At 39.8% G+C, this 8,808-nt stretch overlaps 1 pseudogene across 1 annotated transcript; it reads left to right on the forward strand.

The window, feature by feature from the left end:
- Window positions 1-5,365: 5,365 nt before the first annotated feature.
- Window positions 5,366-8,104, forward strand: LOC309962437 (R3H domain-containing protein 1-like; annotated as a pseudogene). Its single transcript has one exon. The product of its transcript is annotated as a R3H domain-containing protein 1-like (transcript).
- Window positions 8,105-8,808: the final 704 nt, after the last annotated feature.

Consider the following 8,808-nt stretch of genomic DNA (forward strand, 5'->3'; position numbering starts at 1 on the left):
ATAATACTGAGTGACAATAATACTATAAAAATAATAATATTTTAAAAGAGTGCACAGATCCTTATTTTTGACTAAATGTGAGCACTTACTATGTGAAAACAAAACCATGTCATATTTTCCATATGTTTGTTTGAGGGAAACTTCTCATAGATAACATGACCATGGAAAGCTTTTGAAGAAGTGATATTTGTATTAGTTTCTTACTGCTACTGTAACCCATTACCACAAATTCAGTGGCTTAAACACAAATTTATGTTAGAAGTCTGGAGCTCAGAAGTCTAAAAATAGGTCTGCAAGGTTGTATTCCTTCTGGAGGATTTATGGGAGAATCTGTTTCCTTGCCTCTTTCCAGCTTCTAGATGTTGCCTAGCTTCCTTGTTTTGTAGTCCTTCTTCCATCTTCGGAACCAGCAGTATACCATCTTTTCTCCTCTCTGACTTCTGCTTCCATTCTCTCTTATTCTCTCTCTGAATCTTTATAGGGATCCTGTGATTACATTGGACAAGCCTAAGTATGCTAGGATAATTTCATCTCAAGAACCTGAATTTAGTTGAGTGTGAAAAGTCCCTTTTACCATGTAAGGTAACATTCACAGATTCCAGGAATTAGGACATGGGCTTTTTTTTTTTTTTGCGGTACGCGGGCCTCTCACTGCTGTGGCCTCTCCCGTTGCGGAGCACAGGCTCCGGACGCGCAGGCTCAGTGGCCAAGGCTCACCGGGCCTAGCCGCTCCACGGCATGTGAGATTTTCCCGGACCAGGGCACGAACCCGTGTCTCCTGCATCGGCAGGCGAACTCTCAACCACTGCGCCACCAGGGAAGCCCCTGGACTTTTTTGAGGGATCATTATTCTGCCTAATATTTAAGCTGAATTCGCAAGGAAAATCAGTCAGTGACACAAAAACTGGAAAAGACCTGGCCTAGTTTGGATTCCCTGGAGAGCCCACGCTCAGTCTAGTATTTGAGGACAGGCGGTTTATTTGGGAAGTGATACCAGGAAGTACAAGTGAGAATAGAGAATTGAAACAGTGAAGAGAAAGTAGCTGATAAATGATGTGCTAATGAAAAAAAATATAAGTATGAGTAACTGGAGCTTAATCCTCCCAGGTACTCTTTGAGCAGCACATATCAAACCTGTACCAATGGGATATAGAAAGCCTGGGAGTTGTGCCTGACATTCCAATCTCTCGCCAGTTGAGGGACATGAAATCCCTACTATGCTGCTAGGCACAAGGGCTAAGCAAGCTCACAAAATTATCAAGAAAACCTTTAGGCAGAACAGCAGAGAAACCAGGAGGAGAGAAGAAATGGTGCTTGATGTGGGAGGCTGTCAGCTCTTCATGAGTACACTGGGAACTCAGGAGGTTGACCAGATATTTTTTTTTAAAACAACAATAGTATCTGGTCCAGATGGCAACAATAATAAGACATTACAGGACACACCCAAGGCATTCAAAAGTCTTGCAACATAATGTAGTATATGAAACTACACTGTTGAAATAATTAGAGAGCAATAATGCATAATAATACATTACATGATTTGAAACAAATATACATTATTGCAAGAAAGTATTTTTAAAATGGAGTTAGAGGAGCAATGAGTTTGGTCTGAATGGTAGGTTGATTTGCAGACCTATAGACTGGCAAAAAAGAGTTTGGATAGACAAAAAGAAGAAAGATTTGTGAAGATAGAGAAAACAATACAAGCAAAATTTTAAAAACTATGATTATACATATTATCACATGTTTTGCAATAAGAAGAATATACTGGATGGAAAATAGTGTTTTGATTTTAAGGTAAAAAGATTGCTAGGTAGCCTGCCAATAATAATTATTTGGTTCAGACACTCAAAATAATAGCTATTAAATATCTAATATGTGTTAGACACAGTTTCAGACACTGGCTTTATATCATTGAATGGAACAGTGAAAAGCCCTAGCCTTCAAGCTGTTTCCATACTTGACGTTTATGTAAAACTTTACAATTACCAAAAGGTAACATGGGCTCATATATAAAGTTTATCTTTATATATAATCTGTATAATACAAATAATGAATATATTGAAGCATGATTCATGACATAATCAAAGCACACATGTACTTTTCTTTCCTACCATCCTTTTGAAATATATTCAGTATGGAGTGTTTTTTTGCTTTCACTAAATAAAAATTTCTCAGGCGCATGACTTATTCTGGTAAACTTACATATAAGTTTACAAAACTATTTAGATTACAAATATAGCATCATTTTTCTATTCAACCTTTCCAACATATTCAATTGTAAAACTTCTCCTTACACACAGAAATGACATTTAAGCTCAGAATTGTGTACCAGCTGAGGGCAGACACTGGCATCTTGTCCCCTCCATAAATAAAAGACTTTGGCAGATCGAAATCAGTCATTAGCACTCCTCTCTCTTCTCAAGTCAGCTCTTTTACTTTTCTCCCTTTTTAGCTATAGTTTAGGTCCCTGCTAGCATCAATATGGGAGGAGGTGAAAATGTTGGAGGCTGTCTGATGAGTATCCCTCTTACAAGCACACATATAGCAGGGTAGCAAACCTCTCCTGAAAAGAAGATTTGGGAGATACATCCCCATGTCTACCACATTCCACCTATGTAATTACTCAGCTCTGTATCTCTAAATATGTTTGCTTGAGGAACAACTCCTACAGAATTCCAGTTGTCCTCTTTTCCTAAGAGAAAACAGAAAAGGAAAAATGACAGCCCAGTCTGATTCAGTTATTCTTAAGGGCCACAATATATAAATACTGTCTTCCCAAAAATAAGATGTATTAAATCAAAACAAGAATCACATATTCTCCATCTAGGAGCAAGTTGAATTTATTAAAATAGTTATTAGGACTTTGTTTTTAGTGATAGGTTATGATTAGATATATTGTTGATACTGGTATTTGTTGATAGATGATATCAATATTTGTTGAAAGATCCATCAAATACATTTTCGCCCTTTCAAATGCAGTATATACAAACTTGAAGCTAGTATTGAATTGTACATGTAAATACTGATGAATCTTGTCAGAGCATCTGTATAAAGTAATAAATGTGGAACACGTATAAAAAATAAATACAGTCTCGCTGTGGCATACTTAATAATTGCATATTTCTGATTGTTCACTTTTGTCCTGGTATTACATGGCCATGAATTTCACATTAAATAAAATGGCTCAGCAACTGCTATGATACTTTAAAACAAACATGTTAGTACTCCCTGTAAAGAGAAACACAATTTATTGCAGATGCCAAATCTTTATTACTTTTCTGGCTAACGGCAGAAGGACTTGAAGAATGAATCTAAATGTGTTCACACTGGAAACAGAGATTATATAAAACAAGTGTGGCAGCCCCTTGTTTAATGCACCTCAAAGTTACCAAAAGATTTTGGAAGTGATAGGTCACAAGGTTTTACCTAGATAGGAAGAAAAGGAATGACGAAAATAAGTTTTGGCTCCCAAATGGTTTCCCTCACTCTCAACATTTGTTTACTGACTAGGGCAAAGAGCAAATATGTTTTTTGCCATTTTGTCAAAGGAGGGAGATCAGTTTTCCTCAATGAATACCAATTTACTCTCTCTCTCTCTATTTCTCTCTCTCCTTACCAGAGGCAGCAGGAATTATTGAGAAATCCTGTGCTAATATCTACCTGTACTTAGGCAAGAAGTTCTTAACCCTTACTGCACAATAAACTCTTTTGGAGTCCTAGTAAATTACATCAGTTCTCAACCCCCTTCTCTCCCCATCAAATCTCTGGAGGTAGGTTTCCAGCAAAGGTAATTTTTTTTGTAAGACCACCAGGTGGTTCTAAGACATAGCCAGAATTGTGTACTTCTGCTCTATCAAAGCAATCTAGAAAACACACACACGCACACACACACACACACACACACACACAATTTTAAATTCCTAATTATAAAGATCCATCAGTCCAATATCAAATGTAAACTTTCACTTTATATAAGAAAATGTTCAAAGTCATATTCTTGATTAGTGGTTTTAATAGTGTTTGAGTATAACTTAGGTTCTATGTGATATGATCTTATAAAATGAAAAAAAAGAATAACCTCTTTCATATTGAAGATATTCTAGAAGGCTGAATAAAACTTTTCCATGCCATTGATCTGTACAAATGTAAATTCTATTATGTCGGTGTCTAAGTCAGTTTAGGCTGCTCTAACAGAATACCACAGATAGGCGGCTTAAACAGCAAGAATTTATTTCTCACAGTTCTACAGACTGGGAAGTCCGAGATCAAGTGGACAGTAGATCCAGTATTATACTGAGGGCACTCTTCTTTGTTTGCAATCAGCTGAGCTAGGTGTGTCCTCACATGGCAGAGAGCAAGAAAGAGGGAAAGAAAGTGCTCTGGTCTATACTTATGAGGACACTCATCATATTCATGAGGGCTCCACCCTCATGACCTAATTACTTCCCAAAGACCCCACTTCCTATAATATTATCACATGGTGGGCTGAAATATTAACATATGATTTTGGGGGAGACCCAGCATTCAGTCCATAACAGTGAGCTAAGGGTGGTCTAAATTCTGAGAACAGAAAGGACAGTGCTTCTCTGTAAAAACAAAACAAAACAGGAGAATTATACATTCACTCTTAAAATGTAATATTAAGTAATTCTTCACTTGAAAAAAATTGAATCAAAAGAACTACGTGAAAGTATACAAAACGTGCATTTTAATTATGTTTAAACTGTTACACTTTGGCTCATTAATCACCACATTATATAAGACCAAGATAATTATTTTACATTAATAAAAGGGATTTTATATTATAGATTAGTAATACATAAAATGTTCAAACTAATGTCTAATATTGATGTATTCAATAAATAAAAATGTAAAGATTGGCAATAAGATATGTTTAAATATAATGATATTCTTATAGTAAATAATCAAAGCCTGTATTCAAGATAAAATAAGCCTGGTGGTGGGAAGGGGTGGGATTTTGCCAGCCGTGGCCGCCACTGGAGCCGGTGTCCGGGCTGGTGATGGGGTTAATTCCCTTTCGTAAGACTATTAACTTGCACCCACCCAGCCCCTCCGTCGCCCTGCTGCGCCGCGCTCCAAACGTCTCCTCCTCAGTAACGCGGGCCCCTGAAAGGTATGATATATTTTATCCTAGACAGTCCAGGAATCTACAGTGGTGACAAGGACATGGGACTCCTCCTGCCAGATTCCAAATTGGTCAAGACAATTGACATCCTGGCTGACAACTGTGAGAAAGAACCTTGGATTATTTTATTTTATTTTTGTGGGACACCACAATTCCACATCCATGGGACACATCAGGCTTCAAGTTCCCTGTAGAATTCTAAAATAACCTTTGCTAATGAGGATGTCTGATACTGTTACTGTAAAAAATGAAACTGAAGCAATGAAGGATTTGGAGGCAGAAGTGAAAGATACAACCAGAGTTGTAAACCTTATCAAATCAGAAAACTATGGGAAGATTTTGGCAGAGAAGAATGAACATTGCATTGACAACAATATTGATTTGCAGGGGAAAATTCAGATACAGTTAACACAATCATTTGGAAAAGAGGAGAAGCCCTCAAAAGGGGAAGCAGAAGAAGAAAAAGCCAGTGATAAGTTGCCCAGAAAAATGTTATCAAGAGATTCTAGGTCAAGAAAACACTGATTCAACCAGCATAGGTCTACATGAATTTTTAGTAAATACATTAAAAAAAAAATCCCAGGGACAGTATGATGCTGTTGAAATTGGAACAAGAAATTTTAGATTCCATTGGTAATAATGAGTCTCCACGTAAAAAATTCCACCCAATGACATCTTACCATAGGATGCTATTACACAGAGTCGCTGCTTACTTTGGATTAGACCACAATGTTGATCAGAGTGGGAAGTCTGTCACAGTAAACAAAACTAGCAATACAAGAATACCTGATCAGAAATTTAATGAACATATTAAGGATGATAAAGGTGAAGACTTTCAGAAATGATATATCCTCAAGAGAGATAACTCTACCTTTGACAAAGATGATAACCAGATGAGAATACGTTTGAAAGCTGACAGAAGAAGCAAATCTATAGAAGAAAGAGAAGAAGAGTACCAGAGAGCTAGACACAGACTATTTTCCCAAGATCTCCTGTGTTCCCAAGAGAATTATATTATTGACAAAATAATCCAAGATGAGGATGCTAGTAGCACCCAGCAGAGGTGCCAGATATTTAGAGTTAATAAAGATTCTTCAGGGAGAGCAACAAATAGCCATCAAAGCAGCAATGAGAACGAGTTGAAGTACTCTGAATCACGACCCTGGAGCAGCACAGATTCAGACAGCTCTCTCTGAAACTTCAAGCCTGCAGTAACCAAAGCCAGCAGCTTTGGTGGAATTTCAGTTCTGACAAGAGGTGATAGTTCTGGAAGAAGCAAAAGCATAGGCAGGCTTTCAAAAACAGGTCTGCCCTTCATAAACCCAGATGGGAAGTCCAGTTGTGTATAATTCTCCAATGACTCAACAACCAGTTAGAACCCAAGTGCCTGGGCCTCCACAGCCACCTCTGCCTCCCCCATCACCTCAACAACAAGCAGCTCAGCACAATTTCTCACAGCAGGACAACCATGGGTCTCAGTGTAGCCACCTGAGTCTTGCCCGTCAGCCATGTGCAGATGGTTCTGATCCTCAAGCCACCATGTTCCAGTCCACTGTTGTTCTTCAGTACAGCAGTCTGGTTATATCACGACAGCAGTCCCACCACCACCACTGCCTCCTCTTCCTCCCCTACCTCCTGGGCAGCCAGTCCCTACTGCTTGCTATTCTGCCTCTGGTCATCATGTCAACAAGGACATATTCAGCATCCCTCTCCACAGATGCCAGCCTGTTATTGTGCTCCAGGCCACTACCACTCCAGTCAACCTCAGTATCGCCCAGTCTCTTCTGTCCATTACAATTCACATCTAAACCAACCACTACCCCAGCCTGCCCAGCAGACAGGTTATCAAGTTATGCCCAACCGGCAGCAAAACTACCAGGGGATAGTTGGAGTTCAGCAACCCCAGAGTCAGAGCCTAGTTGGTGGCCAGCCCAACAGCATTGGAAAACAGATTCAAGGAGTGGTCATTGCCTATCCTTCAGTGCCATCATTTCAGGTTTCACTGCCTCAAGGTTCTCAAGGAATTGCCCATCAGACTTATCAACAGCCTGCTATGTTTCCTAATCATTCTAATCAAGGATCTATGCCTACAGCAGGAATGCCAGTTTACTACAGCATCATTCCACCTGGCTAACAAAATAATTTAAGCTCCTCAGTAGGTTACTTGCAACATCCAGGATTAGAACAAGTACAGTTGCCTCGAACTACTTCACCATGCAATTCCCAGCAGCTCCAAGGCCACCAGTGTGCAGCTGTGCCACCTCCACCACCTGGTGGCGGAATGGTGATGATGCAGCTCAGTGTACCAAACAATCCACAATCTTGTGCCCATTCACCCCCACAGTGGCAACAAAACAAATATTATGGTGATCACCAGAGAGGACAGAAGTGTATGGAATTTAGAAGTAGAGACAATATTGTTCAGGAGATGCCAGATACCTGTTACTTGGCCAGCCCCTGCAGTACAACCCTCCTGCTGTTCTGCACAGACACATTCCAGCCCAACAGGGTCAGCCTGGCAACAGGCATGGAAACCGAGGAAAGAAACAAGCTAAAAAAGCTGCATCCACCAATCTTGGTGCAGGAGAAGCAGTTGTTGGGAAGGTCTTGGAAATTACTGAACTACCAGATGGAATAACTCGTGTGGAAGCTGAGAAGCTTTTTGGGGAACTCTTTAAAATTGGCGCCAAGATCTGGTGGTCCTGGGACCCCCAGTCCCAGCCCCAGCTGCATCATCACCTCCTCTGCTGTGGCAGTGGGGACAGCACTGTCAACCCCGAAAGCTCTAAACCTAGTGACTTGGCCTCCATGTACACTGTCTTAGCCACATTCCCCTCCATCTCGGCTGCGCAGAATTCTCTGAAGAAACAAATTAACTCAGTTAACGAGTTTAAGCTGAGAACGAGCAAGAAGCATTATGACTTTCACATTTTGGAAAGAGCAAGTTCTCAGTAACAGCCACTTTGGACCCATGGCCTTTGTGATTCCCCTGTCCTCACCCATCTTTAACTGGCTTGGTATTTGGAACTTCTGTTAACATGAGATTCCTAGGATGTGTGGTCCTGGCATTACAACTTCTGAAGACAGGCCAGTGATCCAGCAAAGGCGGGGGGGCGGGGAACACACATTTCACCCCAGATGACTGTAGGAATCCACATCGGAATGATACAGAGTTAGCAGCTTTTTCTGAGGAAATGCTGTTCAACTTCCTCCTAACTTTTATAGTTATTTTGTTTTATATTTCTGAATTCTTGTATCAGCTCTATTGTACAGCAAATTATTCTTCAAAATGATTACAACCAGTTGCAACCTGTATTTCTTTTTTTGAAGCCAGCACAGTGTGATCCAACATAGAATTTTTGGGGAAAAGAATGCAGGAGTGTAATAACCAAGTCACAACGGTGTACTGTCTTTGGGGGGCTGGAGGGTGACTAAGGAGACCCCACAGATAGAAGACTACTCTTCCCCTGTATCTCTAAACACAGAAACAATTTCCAGAAAATATAGAATTCCCTCATAGGGTCTTTTCCTTATTCACTTAGGTCATATAAACATTAAGTGTAAAGTAAATTTTGTTCTTAACACCTCTTAATCAAACCACTTAGGTTCAAAGGGGAATAGGAATCATTCTAGGCAGGAAAATACTTCCATTTTTTTTT

This window comes from Leucopleurus acutus (assembly GCF_964270905.1).
Source record: "Leucopleurus acutus genome assembly, chromosome: 5".
Classification (NCBI taxonomy): Eukaryota; Metazoa; Chordata; class Mammalia; order Artiodactyla; family Delphinidae; genus Leucopleurus; species Leucopleurus acutus.